This window comes from Adiantum capillus-veneris, chromosome 18, assembly GCF_014529385.1.
Source record: "Adiantum capillus-veneris isolate H3 chromosome 18, ASM1452938v2, whole genome shotgun sequence".
In the NCBI taxonomy this organism is placed as follows: Eukaryota; Viridiplantae; Streptophyta; class Polypodiopsida; order Polypodiales; family Pteridaceae; genus Adiantum; species Adiantum capillus-veneris.
Window position 1 is genome coordinate 49014974 of NC_140948.1, and position 25116 is coordinate 49040089.

At 43.1% G+C, this 25116-nt stretch overlaps 3 pseudogenes; all 3 read right to left on the reverse strand.

Annotated features, from left to right (window-relative positions):
- Nucleotides 1-4662: 4662 nt before the first annotated feature.
- LOC147435621 (UDP-glycosyltransferase 85A2-like) lies at nucleotides 4663-7204 on the reverse strand (annotated as a pseudogene).
- Nucleotides 7205-8126: 922 nt separating this feature from the next.
- On the reverse strand, nucleotides 8127-8828 carry LOC147435622 (uncharacterized; annotated as a pseudogene).
- An 889-nt stretch (nucleotides 8829-9717) lies between these two features.
- On the reverse strand, nucleotides 9718-24302 carry LOC147435623 (uncharacterized; annotated as a pseudogene).
- Between the last annotated feature and the right edge of the window lie 814 nt (nucleotides 24303-25116).

Here is a 25116-nt window from a genome sequence, read left to right on the forward strand (position 1 = left end):
TAATGGTTAAGCCATAGGCAAGACCCGTAGGAGTCCATTATTAAGACCATAGCTCTTGATGGTGTCCCCATTAACTGCATAAAACAGGCGTACTTCAAGGATGAAAAATCCCTATTCTACTTACTCTTTTGCAATTAATAACACCAACCATCTGTAGCAATCTTGAGGACCTCTCTTCTTGAGCAAGAAAAGAGAAACGAATAGCTCTGAGACCAATGTAACATTTAATGCACTAGTAACTTGTGTGTAGCGAAAATTGATAACATAGTGAGAATTTCATTAAGAACAAGTTCCTAATGAGCATAAATAGAGTACTTAATTTGAGAAAGCAATATAGCAATGTACCCCTAGCTAATTTGGCATGGACAATACTTGAAAAGAGAGAGAAATAGAACAATTGACAACAGTCAAGGACCGGATTTACAAGGAGCCGGTCCCCCCTCCATAAAGGCTTTGTATTATAGCTTGTCGCATCAAAGGAGACTTTTGTATAGTAAATCTTTGTGTTCCTTGATAAAACTAGTTGGTGTAATGAAGATGGAAGCTTCATACACCAATTTATGCTTGAAAAACACACCTAGTGTCCCAAGCATCAGTCCCAAGACCTCACACACCTTCAAAAATTGTGAGAGCTAGCACAGAATGAGGATAGATTGAGAGGAAGAAGAGGGATCTTACGAGAAAGAAGTAGTCTCCTCACATAGTCACTCGTATAGCATAGCTTAGCTTAGTAATTAGCATGGTAGAGGAGATGATCATGCCATTGAAGCTTGGCTCTTGGTTGGATTTGCATTCCATAGCCAAGAGTTGTTGGTGTAGGCCTCTTGGTAGAGTACCCAATAGTCTTCTAGGGAGCTTAAATTTATTGGTTCTTTATCAAGCAATTTTTAATTGATTAGACTAAATTTACTCTAGCCTAATTCTCATTGGTCCACCTCTATGGCCATCCAATAGGATTTGAGGGAAGCTTGGGGGCAACTGGCCTATGAGCCTGACATGTGTCCAATATTCCTTTGTGTAAAGGGCGAGCTTTGGAGAGTGTGTGTTTCTTTCTCATCCCCTACTCTCATGGCTCACCCCCTCCTTGATAGGGATGTGGGAATACTTTTTAGTCTTCCCATGACCATCCAATTTTCCCTTACATTGGCCTTTGGGCAATTGAATTTTTTTTTAAAGGAACCTTAGCCTATGGAAGTCTTAATGGAGTTGAACCTTAGATCTTTTAAGCCTCATTGAAGCACATTGATCTTTTGCAGACTGTCCCCCTTTGGATCCCTATTTTCCCTCCTTAGAATCCCTGGAGAGACCATTCTAGCAGCCTTACCAATATTCTAGCTTTTAGTCCCCTGGTACTTCCCCATATTTAATGATGAGTTTAACATGAGAAAATCATTTGGGAGAATTAGATATCAGTTTTTATGACAATTTACCCCAGTTAAACACACACACTCTCTCTCTATACGCCAAAAGGGAAAAAAAGACCTCAAACTTTCCCTAATGAGGATGCAATGTGAATTGCAGGTTGGACGCTTTGCTAAAACATCTCTTTTGCGAAGTGGAAAGGTACCTCTACTGAAGGATGTTGGTTATATTCATCGTTTCTTTTAACCCCGTCAATAAATACCTCCCCCCCCCCTCCGCCTCCCAAAAAGAGGGATTGATCCACGATCACCAAGTAATCTTGGCCATTCATCTTCTAAACTCTACTATTGGGGCCTCTAAACCTTAAACTCACAAGCTACAATTTGCAAGACTTTTATTTATTTTTGGTAGATTGTACAAATACCATGCGAAACAACAAACACGTCCGTAAAAACATGGTTGTTAACGATATGATTCATAGAATTAATTTACAGATAGTTCACAGATAATTTATATAATGACAAAAGTGCACACACCATTGAAACAATATACAAGTAATAGTCACATACAGTTTACAAAAGGGCTCCCTAATTGATATCTCCTTAAAATGGGGGTTGTTGATGGATTTGGGAGGGCAAACAAAAGCACATAAGTGGTTGTCCTATTGTCGTGGTTCACTAAAGGAAATCATAAACTTGGGCAAGATCTATGATTGAAAATTGGTGTCGCAGTGTTGGCAAGGATTTCAACCATTGATTGAAATGTGAACTTGGTGTGAACCGACTGTGAGCTTGAACTAGTTGTGATCTTAGAACTCTGCAAGTTACGTGCATTGCACTTTTGGTGGTGTGAACTAAAATCATTTGAGTAGAGGAGATAAGCTGCCCATAAATTCAACCTCAACACAACGAAACTTGCATAGAGTGTTGTTTTTTTTCTTGCGGCTGCTTTAACCCCCCACAATAATGAATCATCCTTAAGACGAGTTGGAGTCGCTTCTTTGAGTGTTAGGTATCGGTTGCACTCAGTGCTCGGAAGCTTAGCTTTATTCAATAGCAAATCACTCTTTAACGATTTGGAGGAGGGCTCTAAGGCCCTTGTCACATTGGGGAGCCTGCCTGACCCTTGTCATATTGTTATCTCAGCGGGAGTTTCAAGGAGAGGGGCAGATTACAAATTAGCTAGAACATGGTACCCCTGTTGCCATCTTGTGGACATATAAATGACATTAGGGACATACTATCCTCAACACTAAAGAGCAGAGGGTCTTAAATGAACCCCTGATGATGGGATCCACTGAGGAGAAGTCTGGTCACAAAAGCAAAGACATGCATCGCTGTAAGATATAGAAAAGTTAAACTCAGACATACTCCAGAACCTCCCAATCTCTTGCTTGGTCGACTTCCCCTTGCAAACTTTGCAATGCTGACTGTTGCCCAAATACTCCAAGCTCACAATGCTGCAATGAGGGTCTTTCAACTCGATCCAAATCCAAGGTGAGGAGAGTACTTGTTAGAGTCTTCTACTTACTTTACTTCTATGACAAAGGAAAATAACATTAAAAAACAACTCAAATAAAAAACTTCCTGCATAATCGTTGGAACGTTGCATTTTTTTAATGTTTTTCAGTGTAGAGTGAACTTCATGCTATAACAACCACAAAGCTACGCACACCAACCTTCCATTTTAAATCAAAAAACTCTACTCTATCTCTTTACTACTTTTATGGCTGAAACTCTCCAGTGAATAAAAAAGATCAAGGATACCTCGATCTCCACTTCTATTCTACTCTATCCAACTAGTCTAACTCAAGCAATTCTATCGGTTTTGTATGTGTCCGCACTAGCCTAGGTACTCGTTTCCCTGGCAATGACGCCAGTGTCTCACGCTACACGGTCGACCATCAACTATCACATCTCACGATGAGACGGAAGCAAGTGATTCGACTAGGCCATGTAAGGATGTCAAGAGATTGTCAATCTCTTGTCTAAACACACTACATTTTGATGAAAATATCTATGTGCACTCCCGTGATTTTTATCTCTCCGATTCGATCACATCCACATGCAAAACCAATAGCAAACCAATTTCAAACAACACCAAACGTCGTAGAGATCATCCATGCATGGTCAGAAGCACGTCCGGGTCATCAAACCTAAAATCTGCTCATAACAAAAAAGAATGCGTTTTTTTTCCAACAACCTATCTGAAGGTTGTCAAATCTGATGTTTGACATGCCTACTAGGTGTCCAAAGTACTCAAAATCTTATGCAATCGATAGAAACTCAAAATAATAATTGGATAGTGAGATATGTCACTTGGAATGTTGTAGATGCCGTTGCTTTGAACTCATGAAACACTTGTAAAGTAGGTATCTGCGCGTAGAGCTTAATGAGATAAACAAAAATGTTTTTTGAAAAGTTCAATACAATGATCACATGATGCGGTGCAAAGAGATAAGGACACAGTAGAAAGAGAGAACATATGACGTACAGAGAAAAAATCTTATCTCCTCGGATTTATTGATAATACTGATGATGATTCAAACTTTACAAAAGTTGCCTTTTATACCTTGGCTCAGGATTTTATGTCAAAAGATGTATTTACTTGAAGAATAGCACAAATTATAACTTAAGAGCTCATAATCCGGAAATATTTATGACTATAAAGTGAAAAAAGGGCTAATGGTTTCGGGCAAGATAATTACATTCATTTTCCATTACAAAGGCTAAAGAATCTTCATGGACACCTTTTTTTTTCCTGAGCTGGCATCCGTTGTTGTGGAATATTCCAACATAGCCCCACTTCTATTCAAAGTTCGTCTCTGGCTTGTCAATTGAGTGAGTGGATCTCCGACAGGAAACCATGACGGGCATACTTGCAATCAACTCGTTCTAAGAGACAACTCATTGCCAACCACAACATCTTTCTTTAATAGCCTCGACCAACAATCTCATTGTGAATTCTCTTGCCCATGTGATGGTCTTGTATAAGGCTGCATGCCTTCAAGGTGCAAGCATAAGGAAAAGCAGCACCTTTGGTTGAGTCAGCCTAAGCTTCCTTGCCATAGGCATGTTAGGTATATCCTACTATTAACGCCCTCTTAGAGGGCACATTTTAGACAAGAATCGCATCAAGAACTTTAGGTCCTTTCATAAGGGAGATAAACAATGTCATTACATACATTCTTGTGATGTAGTGAAGGAGTCACAATGAGAATGAGATGACAAAGTATTATGGTTTGAACAAGGCCCAAAGAAAAGCTTGATGATCGGCCGGTAGGCCGATGCTAGTACCTAATTATGCCAATTGTCCAAGATGATCAAAACCTTGGACTCCCTGATACAAGATTTACCATATGCTTGAAGTTGGCAGAGGAAGAGCCACTTGAACCTATGGAGAAAGCTGCTGCACATTGTACCTTATCAGCCCAACTTCGCAACTCCTCCGCTTTGAACCCTTCAAAGCACACTCTCCTTTACTTGCTCTCGCCGAAGTCTTTCATTACTCATATCCAAGCAAACCTTCCAACACTACACAAGACACATCAAATTGAGCTTTTGCTTTCCAAAGACAGGCAGGCCTATCATGGGCATTACTCTGCACATGCTCCCCAAGGATGAATTCCATCCACAATGCGTCAGATAGCACCCGATTGATGCATGGGACAACACCTTGAGCTGAGGCACCCATGGCACCACAAGCACTTTGTGCTCTGTTCTCCACTTGAATGCTTCTATGAAGGAGGCACACTCCCACTACGGCATCCGGCCTCAAAGACCACAAGAAATTCCTGCCACTTGCTTCAATGCCCAATGTAAGCTCTTTTATGTGGCTTCTTTGAGGCAAACCAAAGTTTGAACGAGATGTAAAGCACCGATGCAGGCTCGCGAGCATCTAGCCATTTCAGACAGACATGTTCTGCTTTTTTTTTTTTTCCTCTTTTGATTCTGTTGATAAAGGTGATGTTGATGCAGAAGACGTGGAATAAGCAAGAGGTAAAAGGGGACCAATCAAGAGTACATTCAATCCTCGTCCTCTCAAAGCATTCAAAGCTTCAGCTTCTAAGGACTCAAAGGTATTGATTACCACTGGAAGAGCTCCATTGAGCTGCAGAAATGGTTTCATGATGAAGTTGAAGGTGAAATCGCCCACCAGTTCACGTCGAAAGATCACGGGAGCTTCCGACGTGGTGTGTGTTGGCACACCAGGATGTGTTTGATGATCCCACGCTCATCTGCAGACACAAAGAGATATTGGGCCTATACAACTTTTGCGAGCATATAATGACTCTGAGCTATGTAGCTATGGAACGGTATAAGGTGGATTTGCAACCTGCAAGAAGGTGTAATCCACCGGCGAGAGTCGCATGGTACAAGAAGCTAGCAGCTGATTGTGTCTAGAATGCAATGTGAGAAATGCAGAACTTAGCTGTGAGGCATTGTGAGAAGGGGCTACGAACATCTGCGAGGAGGCAAGTGAAAGGAAGTAGAGGTTCCTGCTTCAGTAGAGAATGTATCACATTTTCAACTTCCTCTAGCACGCAGGATGAGATATATTGCAGGCAACGTTTCTAAGAGAAGTGCAACAAACGGATGCAAACTTTTCGCTATTTCGCACACATGCATCTGGAACTGGTAACATCGACGAGATTCACGCACAATCATGAAGCAGTGCTGTTAACGACACCATTAATTAATGCAAATGATGGTTTAGGAGTTTAGCTCCCCTTACAGATTATCTCGGGCCTTTATCGGCTCCGCAATTCATCAAAAAGATTATCTAAACTTAAGTTGTCATTGATGAACAAAAATCCTTCTGTGCTGATTTTCCTAAATCAATTTTTCTTCAGCTTTATGTCTTCAATTACCGTGGTCGACTCCCTTCTTTTGTTTCTTACTGAGCTCGGCTCCCTTCTTAACTGTGAGCTTCGTTGTATCTGCTATGCAACTTGCCCTTGTTCAAGCTCGAGAGCAAGAGAGCTTGGAGCTCTTGTTTTCCGTTTTCCTTTGATAGATTGAGCACGAGAGAGAGATTGCTTGGAGCTCTCGCTTCGATTTGGTCGATTGAGCATGAGAGAGAGATTGCTTGGAGCTCTCGAATTCCTCCCGAATGCTTTGCTCTTTCGAACACGAGAAGAAACGCCCTTGCTTTGTCCTCTCGAAGCTCCTCGCATGCAAAACCCAAGACCCTCCTTCCTTTTGCTCCACACACGTTCTCAAAACCCCCCCTCTTTCATGCAATAAAATCCTATTTATAGCCCCCTCCCTCCCTTAGCAACGACAGCGCCGTCGTTGCTTGGGAGGCGTAAAAAACACCCCTATGACGTGGCAGTCGAGTTTTGTAAGCAGCATCGTTTGCGGCTGTTTTTGTAACAAATAGAAGCGCCCTGACGAGCTGCATGTTTCTTGTCTCTCGGTCGAGCTCATCCGAGCACTGTACGGCCCACTGTGAGCTTCTTCATCCCTGCGCAGTTTCTCCACGCTGCCTGCTGCGCCATGCCTTGTTTTTCTATACTTGCTTTTACACTAAAAACCCTTATTTTCAAAGTGGGCGGCCAATACTATTTGGCTTTTGGGCGGCCCTTTTGTTCCATAGATTGGGCGACCATTTGAGTTACCCCCTTTGGATCACACTTGGGCCTTATTTAACACAATGGGCGGCCTTAATGCTCCATTGGGCGGCACGGCCACTTGTAAGGCCGTCACATTTGGCATGAATGCCGGCCAAAGCAATGCAGTAGGCACCAAATTTGGCGTACATATCGAGTGGGCGGCCTCAGCACTACATCTTTCCCCAGCAGTCCTTCATTAACAATATCTTCGTGAATTTTATTGTCCATACCCGACATCTCAAATAATGCCAAAATTACCCAGCTCAGCAGCGCCGACAATTGACACCGGACTCAACCTGCCAAGCCGTAAATCCCTTTAGACTTTTCAAACTGCATAAAATGCATACAAACCCTGTCGAGGCTGTAAAATTCCCAGATGGCACACCAACTGAGCGAACCTGACTGGTACAGAACATGTCCGCGCTGAACCTTTAACGGCCAATAACTTGGAAACCGGAACTCCGATCGCTGATCTGAAAAGACCAACGTGCTCCACAAAGTGAGCACTTCAGGCCCGTGCATTCATTTCATTTTTGCCACCTCAGCTGTAGTTGCCCAATCCGGTACGGATCTGCAATCGACTTAAACTTCAAACTGCCATAACTTTTGTATCGTAGCTCCAATCGACGGGCTGTAAAGATAGGCCCATAGAGCACTTCAAGCATGCAGTTTTAGATCATAATATCCCATCTGTGCTCACTTCAAGCATAGTCCTTTTTAGCATCATTAAGGCATGTTTTGGCCCTTTTAGCCACATTTGACATACATTCAACATTAAACTTGGCCTGTTACCAGGCCCTAAACACTGTTCATTAATCATGTAAGCTTCCAACAATTTTGATGTGCATTTTTTTGGTATATTTCTTTGCATAGAAGCGGAGCTGCATGCACCTTTCGGTCAAAAAAAACCACTTGTTCCATCCGGCCACGTCCTTTGCGCACATGCATACGTCTGTTCACGTCAGTTTGTTGCTGGAGTCCCATCATGTGAACCAACAAACCACGCATTGCCAACATCACAAGGATAGCCTTTTCCAACAAAAAATGCCTAATAATATTGCACCGAATGCATGGAAAAATGCATGACAAAACAAAATTTCAATGTCCGACAACCACATAAACAAGAGAGTGACACCCATAAAATAAGCTGTTATGTGCATAAAAATGGATCATTTCCTTTGATATAGAAGCGCGCAACATTGTTGCTCATTGGCAGCCATAAATGAAAATGCTAGATAACCATAATAAAAACCTTGTAGCAATACATAAATAGAGGTGCTGCTCATTGCAACCATAAAGCAAGCCACATGACAAAAACTACAACCATGTAAAACATGACTCAATCCTCAGACTCTGAATCATCATCAAGCCTTGTAAAACACAACTTCATGAAATTAATAATAAGCTTTATGGATACATAATTAAAATCTTAGTTGAAAAAAAGACATGATCACTTTGAAAAATAAGAACAATTACTAAATCCACAACCTGCTACACCTCCAACTACTACGTTCTGAACCCTCAAGCTGCTATGGCAAAATAAGGCTGCCCTTATCCGCAAGGCCATCTCGCGATGAGCAGGATTACCGCCATCATTAGGAAGTGGCTCTTGGGAGTTGGGATGTGGATCTTGCTGATCATGAGGCTCTGTGTCGCCTCAAATTTGCACAAAGTTGTGTAGGAATCAACAGGCTCCTATCATAGTGGGCGCAAAAGCAAGATCGACATTGAGATCTCACAAAATCCGCCATCTATTCTTCAAGAGACCAAAGGCATTTTCCACTTTCACTCTCCCCTTTGAGATTTTCCTATCAAAATCTCGCTTTTTGCATAAAAATCGCCCTACCTTCATTCAATATGTCTTTACCAAGAATGTTCTCGCTTTGTAGGCTGAGTCTGCAATCAAATAAGGTCGTAGTATCTCTCCTTGAATGTGCAATAGTGGCTGATCCAGTGCTTCTCGTCGCTTGAGCTGACCATACAAGTCGCATTCTTTGAAGTGAGAAGAATCATGAATCCCTCCTGCAGCCCTGCAAACTGCACTCCAAAAAAGCTTGTTGGAGTCAACAATACCATGTAGGAGGATGCTCAAAAAACCATGCCTGCTGATGTATTGGACTGGATAGAACTCTCGTGCTGGCTTTCTTTGTATGTGAGTCCCATCAAGTGCCCGAGCAATATGCGGCAAACCAGAGATAGCCTCAAATCTTGCCATTATCCTCTCAAGACGGTCTCCACGCGGCACTCTAATGCCAACCCTGTGGAAGATCTCAGTACTACTCAAAATGCAACAAATGATCACCACATATTTGCGAATGGCGCTTTCACCCATGCCAAACAGATTCTCCATGCTTCATGAGGAGTGTCCATGCGCAAGCCGCCAGAGTACGCAAGAAAGCGCAGCCTCTGGAGAAATAGGCTCTTTGACAAACCTGACTCCCCTTGTGGCTAGTAGTGGATGAATCATGTTTATTAGCATAAGAAAGGATCTGGGAGACATGCGATATGCAAAACAATAGGGATCTTGATTTGCAAGGCGAGCTGTAGACCAAAGCACATTGTGCACACTATGGAAGAACTTTTTTTGACGAGGAAAACACCACCATACTCTTGGTGCAAAACGCCATGCCACTGACTCAAGCGCACCCGCCATCCCACAACACAACCATGCATAAGTAAACATAAGTATGAAGAAGTTGTTATCTTCCAATTCCTCCAAGCCGTGACCATGTGATGTACCGTCACTCAATAATGTCATCATCCCAAAGAGAAGCACCCACTCTTCCATCCTATGATTTAAAACAAACATACTAATTTGGAATCACAAAATAACGCAAAGCAAATAAAAATCCAAACTACCAAGTTTAGTTAAGACATACCTGAATACGAGTAAGGACACACACAAGACGACACAATGGAATGCTACTCCAAAAACTCACCTGCACAAAAACAAACATGTCTATATATTAATTATTCTGCAACGAAATGTGGTAGTGCTCAAAACAAATGTAGATTTTACTAAGATGAAGTTCAAATAAACTTACTGCTCTGGCTTCTTAGAGATAAGCTTGCCGATCTCCAAGAAGATCTGGTGACGCTTCATCTCTTCCTCCTCTCTGATCTTTGCGAGTCTCTCCTCATGTAGCATGCTGGCAGTCTCAAGCTCTTGCAAGGTGTTTGTCCTCTTATCTTCTGCATGCTCGTAGGCCTCACACATATGTTTCATCCCACCTCCCATTGTCTTGGCCACTGTGCCCAAGCTATATTTTTTCGATTGCTTGACTTTCTTTCCAAATACACCGTCCAAATCCACAGTATCAGGTTGTGAATTTTGACCCGAGCTACCATCGTTCTCAACACCATCCAGGTCTATGGGTGTATCTGATGTGGAGGATATAGGCCTGTGGCTCTCACTGTCAAGTGCACCAGTGTGCGCTCCTTGCCGCACTGTCGAAGCAAGGGACTTGCCGATACACCGTGTGCGAGCCACAAATGGCTCCAAGCACACAACAAGACTAATCTAGCAAGCTCAAAAGAGGGCAATGGTGTGTCACTCACCGCTCTATGCTCCTGCCGTGGAGGATTCCTCGCCGCGATGAAGAAGAAGCTGCAGTCGTGCCGCGCTCAACCACTTCGCCGCCGTCGTGCCTTCGTAATGCTCGATCGCACACACACACTCTCCCTCTCTCTCACACACATACACACACACACGAGGAGGTGAAAAAGAAGAAGATGGAGATGGAGATGGAGCAAGAGCACTCTTCTATTGCACAAATGAGAGAATGAGTGAATTTTAGGTTTAGTTGGCTTTTATATGAGCTCACCCCATTCACACTTGGGTGCCCATGCTTAGCCAACTAATCCCTTGAATGTCCCAGTTAGAGTGCGCCTCTCATCGGCGATCACTCTTACCCTTTTCCTATTGGTCTGACAAGCCCGGTACCTGACTCTACCAAATACATAATACACGTCCGTCGTAGGTGATGGGGTGTCCGTGAGACGTGAGGGTTAACATGCCCCCCTTCCTGATGTAGATTCCGTCCTCGGAAGCTATTGAGTTGAAGCTCGTTCGTCGAGGTGGAAGAGCATTTGAGATGAATGTCCTTAGCCTTCTTCAGTCACTGCAAAATCAAACAACATTGGCACAGTAATTGCATTCTCATAAGTGATTAAAAAGCATATGCAGTTTTAGGTAGACAATTTGATTAGTAAAAGAATTTCAAACAATTTGTCAACAATGAACATTAAATTGCAATGTAATTAAATGCATAAACAGATGTTAAGGTAAAAAATTAAACAAGTCAGGGGTTGCTAATTTGACGGTCGAAAGGCACTAGAGATCGAATATTAATACCATGGGTAAGCTTCTTAATTTTCTGTGGTCAATTAAGTTGTTTAATCGCGAGAGCCAAGTATTCATGTTCGAGGGCTGACTAGAGGCTATATCTAGAAGACCTTGTAGTTAAGCCACCATAAAAGGAATTTCTCATGAAATCATCGCCTGACTGATTACTTTTTCTTTGACCCCCCAAAGTCTTTTCACAGTGATTCAATTTTGATGTGTGTGCTTATTTTGTATGCCTTGGGTTTTTTGCTTTTCAAGGAAAAGCGCCCACACTGGGAACCTCTAGGGCTCTAGTACCATAGGCAATACATGTGAGTGAAGTACCAAATCAAGCTGAGATTTCTCTTCCAGCTTAAGATTTTACAGTGTGGCACTTTGATTTTTTGTTTGTTCATTTTCAGCATTTTAATTTTGTAACTTTGGGGGGTCATATAACACTGATACACCTCCCCAGGCTCATCACACTAGTAAACTCCCTTTATAATACTTAAGCGAAAGGTCAATAGGGTCAAGCCCACTAGAAATCCCTAGTACATTTCACACAATGCTGCCTAAATCGGATTAAGAACCTAAGTAACCATTGATTATTAGGAAGGCATTCCCCATGGTATTAAGAGAAGATTTCTAACACCTAACTTGGTCAAACTAGTTTGTCGGACTACTTGATTTTTAAACCTAGACAAGTGATTATGACAAAAAATTACATTGAATTAAATGTTTGATACTAAGCAAATGCGGTGAATATTAGGCTACCAATCACAATTAAAGCTGACAATCATAGATGCAAAAAAGATAAGGGGCAATGCTAATGGACAAGAAACACCTGTTTGGTCGATGGTCGCGCTTGATTTGAAGAGTGAGTCGAGATAAAGATTCCATGAAGGTCCAAATCCTACCAATAGCAACACGCTCCTGTACACACTAGGAAACAAAAGGAATACCTCCAGGAGGCACATTAGTGGAAAAAGGTACCAACACTTATTGAACACAACAAAAAACATAAGGAACCCTAACCTAATTATTTGCACTCCCCCTAGAGAGTCAAGGGAATAGGATATTGTAGAGGTTGGGGGGAAACCCTAAGGTTAAACCCCTATCCTCATCGTCGAGATAAACAAATTCATCATCCATGAGACCATATGTGCCATCCGTGTAGTCCTGTAAATTTTCTTCTTCATCATAGGTGCCCATGTTTACTAAGAAGGTCACTAGACGCCTATAGTCATCTTGGTAAAAAGGGTAGGCTTGTGAAATGGGAGAAACGCTCTCTACTAAGTATGGATCAGATGTGGTCAAGAGACGTATTAGCCATTCTAACTCCTCAAAATTCCTCTCACATGCTAGCGTACCTATCAAATCCCATTCACATGCAAGCACTGGAAAGACCATGTGAAATATTTGTGAAAAGTAACGAGGGTACCTCTCACCCAAGGCAGGAGTGGATGACTCTAGCGTACTAGCCATATCTGTACACGCAAATAGATGATGGTTAGAGTGCAAATATTACAAGGGTCGTGTTCTTGTGCATAATTTGTTTTTATGATTTGTGTTATGGCTCTTGATCTTTTACTTTTTTATCTTGTTTTTGTGAGTATAAGGCTTTATATATACATTCCCTAAGATTGGAGATTAAGAGGTCAAGGAGAAAGGTTGAGAGGGAAGCAAGTGAATAATGGATGTCCACAAACACTCCCCCCTTCCTTGGGTAGATCATACTATTTGAAATGATGTCGTCACCCTTTGAAACCAATTGTTCCAGTTGGTAATAGGTGAGGATTTTTGCCAATAGTTTTCTATTACCCTAGGTGCCTCGTCAAGTTGCAAGGGTGGTAAGGTACTCTCCCAAGATCGAACTTGAAGTGGTTCATCAGGTGATTCTTGAACACTGGGAGGTGTGGATTCTTTTGTAGCTTCATGGAGGTCCACTACTATAGATGGAGGCTGTGTAGAAGCTTTTACCTCTATGGATGTATTACATGAGGAGCTAGAAGCTTCATGGAACTCCCCCCTTCCTGAGCTAGGTGGAATAAATTGATTTTGCTTTGGAGCCCAAACTAGCTCTGGACTAGGTGTGTAGCATTCTGTGATCTTTCCCTTCCCACAGTCTGCCATTGGCTTTAGCGTTACACTGCTTGACTCATATGGGTTTGTTGTCGATAGGGAAGGACACATTTTACGTTTAGGTACCCAAATTTGCTCATTTCCATCATAGTAGCCTTGGGCTTCTAATAGTTGTTTTGGAATCCATCGTGATTTGGTCTTGACTCTCCTAGGGCGCGCTCTTGGTTTTCCCAGGAAATTTTTTCTTGGAATGGATGGGAGGGTTGAGGTAGTTGGAAGTAAGGCCTTAGGGACCCATTGATATGTACTCTTAGGTCATGGATGAGTACTTGCAATATTACTGGTTGCTGCAACTACAAGTGTTGAAGTGCTAGGTTCATGGGTAGCTGGCAAAGACGAGTTAACCACCTTGGCTTGTGAATGTTGGCTATCCTTCAACTTTGCTAGAGTTTGCAACGTAGGTGACTTTGCTTGAATGATAGGGGTAAGAGTCAGTGGTCGCGTCGTGACACTAACAGTATCCCAATCGATAGTGCATTTGGTTTCCAACATCCACGTGCGTCCCAGGTTTACGTTGCCTTCCATAGCTCCCGCGGGCATGACTAGAAACCTCTGCACTATGCTTCCATTTTCATAGACAACAGGGGTCTGAAGGACTCTAAGAATAACAACTTTCTCTTTATTAATGCCCTTGACTTGCATCGTACTCGGGGATAGGGTCGCTTTCCCTAATTGACACCAAACTCCATAGGATAACAAATTGTGTTTAGCTCCCGTATCTAATAAGGCATTGTATAGTACTTTCCCATAGGGGCTATTTAGCTCAATTGGGTATCGTAGGGGTGGCTCAGATTCTAATGAGTCGTCATCTGTGTCCTCGAAAAATGCTTGCGTGATTCCCAGATTAGCCTCTCGTTGGCGTCTAAGACGTTGTTGTCGTTCTCGAGCCTCAACTCTTGCTTGGATTTTTTAAAGCTCTGCTTGTTCCTTGGCAGCCTTCTTTTGATGGATGGCTTGCAACTCTTCCTGGCTTAGAGGATCATAATATCTTTTGAATTTACTCCCATTAAGGAATCCAATGGTTTCAACTCCATATAGAGTCTCCACACGAATGGTACCTTGCGGGGTAATTTCACACACTCGATATGGCCCCTTACCAGCGTATTTCAATTTCTTCTTTTCATTACGTACCCCGTACATAAGAATTTTATCACCAACCTTGATGTCTTTATCCTTTAAATGGCTATCAAACCACTTCTTTCTCCTATCCTTCTCCACTAGAGCATTTCGCCCAGCTAATTGCCTCTCTTCATCTAGCCTTTCCAGGATATATAATCGCTCCACTAAGGGGTTACCATCCCAACCTTCTTGAGAAGCTACTCGAAGACTAGGAATGACAAATTCCCATGGCATAACTGCTTCTTGGCCATACACCATCTTAAACGGTGTGCAATTAATAGCAACTTTATACGCAGTACGATAAGCCCATAAAGCTGATGTAAGCTTTAGGTCCCAATCAGTGCGATGAGCCTCAACTGTCTTTGTCAAAATGGAGATGAGAGTTTTGTTGCCATTTGCTTGGGGATAATAGGGTGTAGACTTGTGGTGAGATATCATGAAGTTTGATGTGAGTTCTTTTATTACTTCATTTATAAAATGAGTTCCATTGTCACTCACAAGTTCAAAGGGGCATCCAAAACGTGTGATAATGTTCTCAAAGAGGAACTTAGCTGTTGTTTTTGCATCCGCCTTTTGTGTTGCTTTTGCTTCAACCCATTTGGTTACATAGTCGGTAGCCACAATGATATATCGTGATTGCGTGTTACGTGCAGCCGGACTAATCGGTCCTACAAAGTCTAAGCCCCACTTTTCAAAGGGTTGGGTTACCTTGATGGGATGTAGAGGCATCCTATCCCTTCTTTGTGGCTTGTTGAAGCGTTGGCATTCATCACATCCCTTTGCAAACAATGATGCATCCTTAAACAGAGTGGGCCACCAATAGCCTGACTGTAAGATCTTTCGGGCAGTCAAGTTTCCTGAAAAGTGACCACCAGCTACTCCCATGCGTGCCTCTTGTAGAATATATAAATACTCATCCTCACGGGCAGAGGGTCTAAGAACATCATCTTTTCCTCTCTTATAGAGAGTTCCAGCCAGTAAGGAATAGGGTTCGCATTCCTTGATTAATTTTCGAGCTATATCTTTTCGCAGTTCTTTGGGTGGAAAACCATTAACTAAGAAGTTAACAATCTTTTCACTCCATTCAGGCATTGTCTCAACAATGAACAAAGGAGTATCAGGCAATTCATCATCAACCCCCGTAGGAGCTTCGCCATTAGGGATACGAGATAAATGATCCGCCATGACATGTTTCTTCCCAGGCCTCACAAAAACGGTGAAGTCAAACTCAAGAAGAATTAACAACCATCGTGTAATTCGACCTGTGGAACACGGCTTGTTTACCAAATATAGCAATTCTTGATGATCAACATAAAACACAAACTTGGTAGCAAGAAGGTAATAGCAAAATTTCTTTACTGCGTAAATCATAGCTAGACCTTCGCGCTCTGTAGTAGTGTAGTTCATCTCGGCATCATTTAATTGGCGACTTGCAAAGCTAATAGGGTAGTCCAATTTATGTTCTCCTGGTTGAGTTAGAACACACCCAATAGCAAAATTTGATGCATCAATATGCACATGAAAAGGTACATTCCAATCGGGTGTTCGCAGGATTGGAGCACTTGTTAGGGCCTTCTTTAATAACTCATAAGATTGATGACATTCTTCCATCCAGTGAAACTCGATAAGAAGCTTGTACAATGGACGTGCTATCTCGGCAAAGTTTAAAATAAATCTTCGATAATAACCAACATGGCCCATACATCTTTGAACTCCTTTATAGTTCGTAGGTGGTGGCAAATAGGCAATGGCTTTAATCTTACTCTCATCTGTGGATATTCCGTTCTTGGACACTATATGCCCTAGAATGACTCCATGCTTAACCCAAAATTGGCATTTGAAAGGGTTCAATGAGATGCGATAAAATCTGCACCTTTCAAATATTTTTCGTAGATATAACAAATGCTTCTCCCAAGAAGAATAAACACAAAGGTCGTCTAGGAAAGCTTCACAAAACTCCCTTAGAAATTCTTTAAACGCAGTGTTTATTAATCGTTGGAATGTAGCAGGGGCATTCGTTAAGCCAAAAGCCATAACACGAAATGCAAACACTCCAAACTCTGTGATAAAAGCAATTTTAGCTTGGTCCTCTAATGCAATTGTGATTTGATTGTAACCAGAGTACCCATCTAAAAAGTTATAAGCTTCCTTGCCCGCAACTCTTTCAAGCACATGTTCTGAATATGGCAAGGGATAATGATCTCTCCTAGTAGCTGCATTAACTTTCTTGAGGTCCACGCACACTCTTAGTTTCCCATTCTTTTTGGGCACAATGACTATTGGAGAAACCCATTCTGAGTGCTCAATAGGGTATATGAATCCACATTGGATAAGTTTTTCAATCTCCTCTTGTACAATATTGGCGTACTTAGGATTCATTGGATAGGGTCGTTGCTGGACGGGTTTAGCAGTGTTGATCATGGGAATTGTATGTTGCACCACAGAAGGTGGAATGCCCTTCATGTCATGATATGTCCAAGCAAAGATATCCTTGTATTCCTTGAGGAGCTCCTTAAGTACAGCCTCTTCAGTTTCGGTAAGGTCTTGAGCAATAAAGATTGGTTTAGACTCCTCACTTGCTTCTGCTAATTCTATCTCTTTAACTACCGCTGGACCATCATAGACTCCATTGCTTCCATTGGTAGGTATTCGTTGGGCTTTGGCATACACAACCTTTCGCTCCCCCGTGGTATAAGATTTAAAATGTTCAGGAGCCGTATGTAAGTCAGCAGGCTCTTGTCCTGACGGAGACCTTTCTTTTAGTTCTGCCTCCTTTTGTTGTTGTGCTAACTCTCGGTTTTGACTTCTTCTTATAGTTCGACTCAATTTCGGCTCTGTAACCTCCAATTGAGCGAGGTCAATGGGTCGCGGGCTGCACCACATGACACTCTGGAGATGTTCACCCCAATTGTCTACTAGCTTTCGATGAGCATCACATGCCCCTAGATAGCTAAGCCATTCTGCAGTAGATCTTTCCTTGTTTATCCTAGCTCTCACATTTGCTTGATATCGTCGTCTCTTATATGACCTTTGTTTCTTGTTAAGGTTTTGATTTTGGTAAATGTTTGAACTCGACTCGCTTGATAGGTCTTCGCTTGTATCTTCTTCACTCTCATATAAATTACCATAGATGGTCGTACTAGACCTTGAGTGTTCAGTTTCTATACTTGGCTCACTCGATGTTTCCTCAGGTTCTGAATCCATTTCTCCCTGAGATTCCGTTTCTGATGTGTATTGGCTTGAAGCCTTTGAGGAATCATCGGTTTCACTCTCAGGTAGGTGTGCCTCTTTCTTATCATCGGATGTTACATGCGCTACACCTAACATGTTTACTGGTGCAATGTGTGGTATCTCTTCCCCATCTGGTGTTACCCAGGTTGTTCCTCTAGCTCCCCATGTATCTATAGCTGCCGCTAGGTGTACCCAATCGACATTGTCTGACTCAGCCATTTCGGGTAGGATATCCATATAAGGAGAGTTCTCCCCAATATCCGTGTCTTCGTTACATGTGTAACAATACTGTAATGGAGTTGAGTGAATTGTTGTGTCTGATCGATTATCAATGATGAATTTATTTCCTAGAGGATGCGTTTGACCACTTAAAAGATCAACTCGAATGACAGAGTCTTGGAACTGTAAGTAGACGTGGTTTTTGGACCAGTCATGCACCATTTTTGCTTCCCTCATGAATGGACGCCCTAAGATCATCTCAAATGACATAGAATGCTTGGAAAAATCCATAACAATTAAATTTTGCCTTACCTTGTGTCCCAAGACCTTGATTCTGAGATCCTTTAGCATTCCAATAGGCGTAACAATAGATCCATTAGCCATTTTTACTACTACGCTTGTGGCTTCAAGGTGAGGTCGCCCCATAGACTCCCAACAACTCTTTGTCACCATGCTGACTCCCACACCACCGTCAAGGACCCCCTTTACAGTTAATCCTTTAGTAGTGATTGGTAGAGTAGCATTAGATTCATCACCTTCAAAGTATTGCCCCAACTTGTTAACGGGTACTTCAATTACAGATTCATGTCCCGCTAGGTCAGATGGTGGTGCTAAATGTTCCTCATCATTCATTACCGAGTCAGGTTTGTTCATATGTGAAAACTGTGGTAATCCGGCCTGTAAGTCTCCATTGAGGAAGGCTCAAAGAGCTGAGACTAGCTCGGGGTCTTTATATAGTTTGGACATGATGGTGGTTCTAACTTCTGAAGACATGGAATCCATCAATTTGGTAACATTTAATGGCATCTTGTGGGACGTAGTACCCTGACAAGAGAATGGTGAAGATGGAATGTCCACTTCCTCAAGGGGTTCGGGCATTCCCTCACCAAACATTCTCTCTAGTAGGAAAGGTGTGTGTCCACTTTCAGATGTCCTACCCTCACTCTCTTCTTGAATGATACTGGGTATAGCTAACGGCCTGTACTTCTTGTGAGGTTGAACTTGTGTGGGAAACACTGTGTCCGACATCTGGATATGTTTGGGTTCAGGTTCTAATGTTCGTTGAGTTTCTTCCACCAAACCCCTCAGTTGTTGGACTCGTTCAATTTCCACTGTTGGGTTTGGATAGGTTCCAATCTTTCTCTTGCAATCCTCATTTTTTGTCTCTCGTGGTTTATCTTGGGGGTTCTCAACTGGGTAGTTTAACTTTGAATACTCTTTTGGTGTTCGTCTTAATTCCCTCTCGTGATCCTCCTCACTGGCTTTTTCCTTTGTAGTAACAGTTTTGGTCTCCGTGGTCTCTATCGAATCTGAGTCATCCTCAGGGTCATTCATATACACGGGATCCTCTCCTGTCCCTATGTTAGTCTTTGAACTAGGTTTTGAGCTAGAAGCATTAAGGGATTTCTTTCTTCGTGTTTTCTTCTTTCTCGCTCGGCCAATGGATGCATCATCTCTCTCTTCGAGGATGTAATTTTGCTTTTGGAGCATCGACCGTGTGAGTGCATTCACTGATGCATTACAGCACTGGAGGTGGCAACGGTGTGGTTTGGACCACATTTTGGGTTCTAGGGACCATGTGCTGTAATGGCAGTTGTTGCTCTATGGGTGGGGTAGGCATCAATGTAGGAACTCGAGGTGAATCTGCCCAAGTTATAGGCGGTCTATTTTCCATGATGCGTTTAAGCATTAGGCAATCCTTCGCTTGATGGCCATACCTACCACACGCATTACAAGTCCCGTTAAACTTTACTCTGAAAGTAGGGCATTCACTCGTAGTATGTGGGCCCAAGCAAATTGAGCACCATTGTTGCTCCCTTCTTGGATACATATGAGTGTTTTGTGGAGCACGATTACCCCTAAGGCTTTCTTGGATGGCCTTTGTGAGATCTGCCAAAGTCATCTCAGATATCGTTTGCTCTTTCACGATTGGCTTTATCTTCATTGGCTCATGCCCTGATGCTTGCGAGCTACTAGACTTCGGCTCGGCATACACTCTTTCTCCTGCAATCATTAAATTATCCTCCAATTGGATTGCATTCATGGTGACTGCTTCCCAAGTAGTGATACCTCTAATGACTAGGCCATTATAGATACTTTCATGTCGTAGTCCCCTAATGAATCTATCGAGCAATTGGTTGTTGTTGAATCGCTCGTTTGGATTGCATGGAGAATTCAAATTCTTTAGGCGACTAATGAAGTCTCTCACGGATTCACCTTCTTCTCGTTGGGCTTTCTGGAGCTGAGAGGCTACACCCCAAAGTACTCCCTCTCGTATGTATTCTTTTAAGAACAGTCTCCTAAGAGTAGAGTAGATCGTTTTTTCTTCTACTCTTAAGGTTCTATACCAATCTCCAGCCTTTCCGCTTAGGGTCAAACTCAAAGCCTTACACTTATGTAGCTCATTGTGCTCTTCCAAGGAATCGCACACATGTTCAAAGAATTCCATATGCTTTCTAGCATCTCCGTCTCCATTGAATTTCTGTGTGAGCTTAGCTACTTGAACTGCCTTGCTCCTAGGCTCTCTATCAAGTGCACTACGCATGTTTTCCGCAATAGAGCGACCGATAGTTTGAGCAAATGCTGCCAGATCTCCTATTTGAGCAGGTATAATGGGTGTATGTGCTCCTGGAACCACATGTGAGATGGGAGTTGGCCTTGGCCTTGGCATACGCGCGGCTCTTGGGTCCCAAATTTCGTATGGTGGTGTACCAGACGGTGGTCCAAAGTTTACAGGCGTGGCCCTAGGCATAGGGGGTGCCTGATATGGCATGTTATTATTAAATGGCATGGCTCCACTTGTATAAGAGCTTGGATAATTCGATTGTGGATTGTAAGCTCTTGGAATAATCGGAGGTGTAGGAGCTACATGAGGCTGAGGTACGATAGGTGCACATGATTGATACATACATGTGGGTATAGTTGGGGGCACTGTGCTACTAGGCATCGGCGCAGTGTTAACAAATGAACTCCATGGTGTACTTCTTGTCATGCTCACCATTGGGATATGCATGGTAGCCGTAGTGTCATTAAGAGAAAGAGGAGCTAGATTTGGGAAGGTAAAGCTGCCACTTGTGGGCTCAGATTGTACTGAGGCTCCTGGCGAAACAACATATGGAGGATCAATGGGGCTCACTGAGGGAGTCTCCATTTGTGACAGGGTTGGTTGGTTGGCCTTTCCCGTATCTAAGAATCTCATTAGGCCTGTTGAAGGCATGTTGATCCCTGTGTTCTGTCTTTCTAACTCGACAATCCTATGGAGGACATCACAGACTTTCTATTGTTGCTCATCTATGCTAGTAGCACCCGATGTGGATTGTAGAACATCTTACCAACCCACATGATAGGTGTGTCCTGTGTACCGATCAGTTAAATCTTCTGCTTGTAGTTCATACTCCAAATTTTCGTTTAGGAATATCCCATCTAGGCCTGGCGTGCTGGAGGTTTCCCTTGAAGTGGAAGCATTATTGCTCCCCATAGCTTGCCCCTCCATGACTGCTACCTTGGGAGCACTCGGTTGCTCGGCTGGCATGATTGTTGTCATAGGAGCCTTTGCTTTCAGGGCTCGACTGTGTTCTAGCCTTCGTAGGTTCTCAATTTCCCTCTCCCTTGTTGCTTGCATATTGCGTTCGATCTCTTGCACTTCGGCAAGACTCCTACCATCGGGTAGTAAAACCTCAGAGGGAGATAGTCCTAAAGGATCCGGAGGTGCAGTGGATGGAACATTCACATGCACACTCTCAAGAAGCATAGGGTCCATTTTAGGCATGAATGACGAATTTACTTCCCCACTCCCTTCATTTATTTCATTAACCGCATGTTCGGAGCGAGTAGCTCTACTAAGGGTCTCTTTTAAGCGGCTAAACACGCTAGACCCGGGCCGTGGGCCCATGTCATGCATGTCTTGACTTGAACTATCAGGGTTTGGTGTAGGATACCCCTCCATGACTTCGTAGTCAGAGGAAGAATCACTAGACGCGATATGAGGATCTTGGGTCGCGCTACCTTGAGTCCCGGCCGAAGGTCCAGAACCTAGGGTGGAGGAATAATGGGTGCCCGCGTAAATGGAGGCACTACCAATATGCTCGTGCTCCAACACTCGTCCAAAGCCTAGGTTCATATGACTTGGATCCCCTAAAAGTGTCAGTGAGGGCCCGTGAAGGCTGCTCACCTAGTAATTTTGGGTGTTTTGCAACCCAAGTCTTTTCTTATTTTTTGATGTTTTGGCCCTTTTTTTTCTGACCCAGCTATAGAATAGAACGTATGATAGCTCAAAACGAGCGTTTTGGTCAGAGGGACATGCCGTGCTTTACAGCCCTCCGTTTGGTCACTTTATGCCCTCGGAATCCCTAAAACCGTCAATTTCTAGTAGGGAACTAGGCCCGAATTAGAAAGTCTAAGGGTGCAAGTGGGAAGAGAAGGGAGGAGAGTGGAGGACTTGCCCCACATGCTCTCATTCCCTCTTGAGGGAGTAGGGTATATATATAAGAGTGAGTCTAGTATATATCATAAGACTGAGGACTTGGGCTTGGGGAAATGATCCCGATCCCGATCAAAATTTTAGTGTGGCCGCCTAGTCACTCACGCTTAAATATTTTCGTTGTTTTTTTTTTTTTTTTGGGCGACGACCGCGCGCGGTTTTGGTGACCCTTTCTTGGTCACACACACTGTCACCTACCTAACCTCCCAGTCAACAACTCACAGCTCACAGACCACACACACTGTCACCTACCTAACCTCCAAGTCAACAGCTCACAGCTCACAGACAACTCACTACCTTATCTACTTACTAATAGTGCTGCTAACCACTAACTAATCTACTAACTAATCTGTTAACTGCCTTCTGACAATGAACTAACTGTCGAACTTCTTCCTCTCTCACTACCTTGCTGTGCAAACACTGTGTGCAGCCAAACCTTGACAGAAAACTGTGTGCAGACTGCGTGCAAACAGAAATTGCTAACTGCCTACCTGCTTATTCATTCACTGCAAACAAGCTAACGACTACTAATTGTGCAAAGAATGCGTGCAAACAGAAAACACAACATTATGCAGAAAGCACAGAACTTGCAGACAACACAGAAATTAACAACTTACAGAAAAACAACTCATTCCTCTTCCTCTTCCTCTTCTTTCCTTCTACAAACAACTCATAGGAGAAGCACAAAGTGCCTCTTGGGCTTAGTGCAGGGCGATTCCTCGACAGCGGCGCCAATAATGTGTGCTCCTTGCCGCACTGTCAAAGCAAGGGACTTGCCGATACACCGTGTGCGAGCCACAAATGGCTCCAAGCACACAACAAGACTAATCTAGCAAGCTCAAAAGAGGGCAATGGTGTGTCACTCACCGCTCTATGCTCCTGCCGTGGAGGATTCCTCACCGCGATGAAGAAGAAGCTGCAGTCGTGCCGCGCTCAACCGCTTCCCTGCCGTCGTGCCTTCGTAATGCTCGATCGCACACACACTCTCCCTCTCTCTCTCACACACATACACACACACACAAGGAGGTGAAAAAGAAGAAGATGGAGAAGGAGATGGAGCAAGAGCACTCTTCTATTGCACAAATGAGAGAATGAGTGAATTTTAGGTTTAGTTGGCTTTTATATGAGCTCACCCCATTCACACTTGGGCGCCCATGCTTAGCCAACTAATCCCTTGAATGTCCCAGTTAGAGTGCGCCTCTCATCGGCGATCACTCTTACCCTTTTCCTATTGGTCCGACAAGCCCGGTACCTGACTCTACCAAATACATAATACACGTCCGTCGTAGGTGATGGGGTGTCCATGAGCCATGACGGTTAACAACCAGCTATGCCTGAGCACTTTGGAGTCTTCCCCCACAAAGCATCGCACTGGTCAAAAAATGGCTAGGTGCTGGGAATACTACCAATAGAGTTTTGTTTTGAAAGCTCTTTCTTGTGGGCTTCTTAAGTGTGTCGATTCGGTTTCTTGCATGCTCAGGATTGAAGTTTTCTGAGATCTCTCGATTTAGAGCAAAGACCAAATCTTCCCAATCCTTAGGGCAAAAATTACCCTTCTTGATGTGTGACCGTTGCTTCTCATGGACTCGCAAGAGAGTATGCATGCTATAGTCATCCCATATAACTGGTGTTGCCCTCGCACGCTTAGTCCCTTTTGTGCTTATGTTTGCTTCTTGTGGTGTCTGCATTGGTGGTTGAGTCCTTGTATTTGTGATCTTTGGCTGCTCACTCGGAGCCTGCGATTGCGAGGATATATCTACCTTGGATTTTTTTTTCCCAGTTGAAGGAGGCATAACCATAGCCTCCTCCATCAAACCAATGTAGGAAACCTGCTCAAAAGGCATGGCATCCTGGGAAAGAGGAACATACTCTTCACATTCATCTCCCACTAGCGCCGACTGTAAGTGCATTGCCCAAGAGGGCCTAGAAGACACACGAGCCTCCCCTCGCCTAGCTCTCCGCATGCCAACCGTGACTAGAGGTGGAGAAGACATTCTACGGAATATTGATAAACATGCATGAAATTTTGGACATGATCGACAGTAGTCTCATACGTGTACACACGATGCCATGACCCAATGTGCAACTTGAAACCATTCATTGGAAACCACATAAATGCGTTGTCATGCAATTGCATTTTGACAAACGTGGGCTTTTGAATAAAAAATGTAATGCTATGTGAGTATACAAAACAATGCAGCTTCTGACTGTAATGCATGTGTACATGTGTGTGTGTGTGTGTGTGTGTGTGAAGAAAAAGAATGAAATTTCTTCTTCCTCCTTTTGCAATGATGCATTATTCTCGCTCTTCCTTTTCTTCGCTTGTTTTTAGAATGAGAAGTTGAGAATAGGCAACAACTTTTGTCTCCTTCTATGTGTGTGTGTGTGTGTGAACACCATAGAGCTTTTTTCTACTTCTATGTAAGTGTGTTTGTGTGTGTGTGTGTGTGTGTGTGTGTGAACACCATAGAGATTTTGTCTACTTCTATGTAAGTGTGTGTGTGTATGAGAAAACATTGCTTACCTTGCAAAGCTGAGAAGCATGAGACACGCAAGAGAAATGCAAAATCTCAAATGATGTTCTCTGGAACGCTGGGCCGTCACGAACACGTAGTGAAGAGCGCG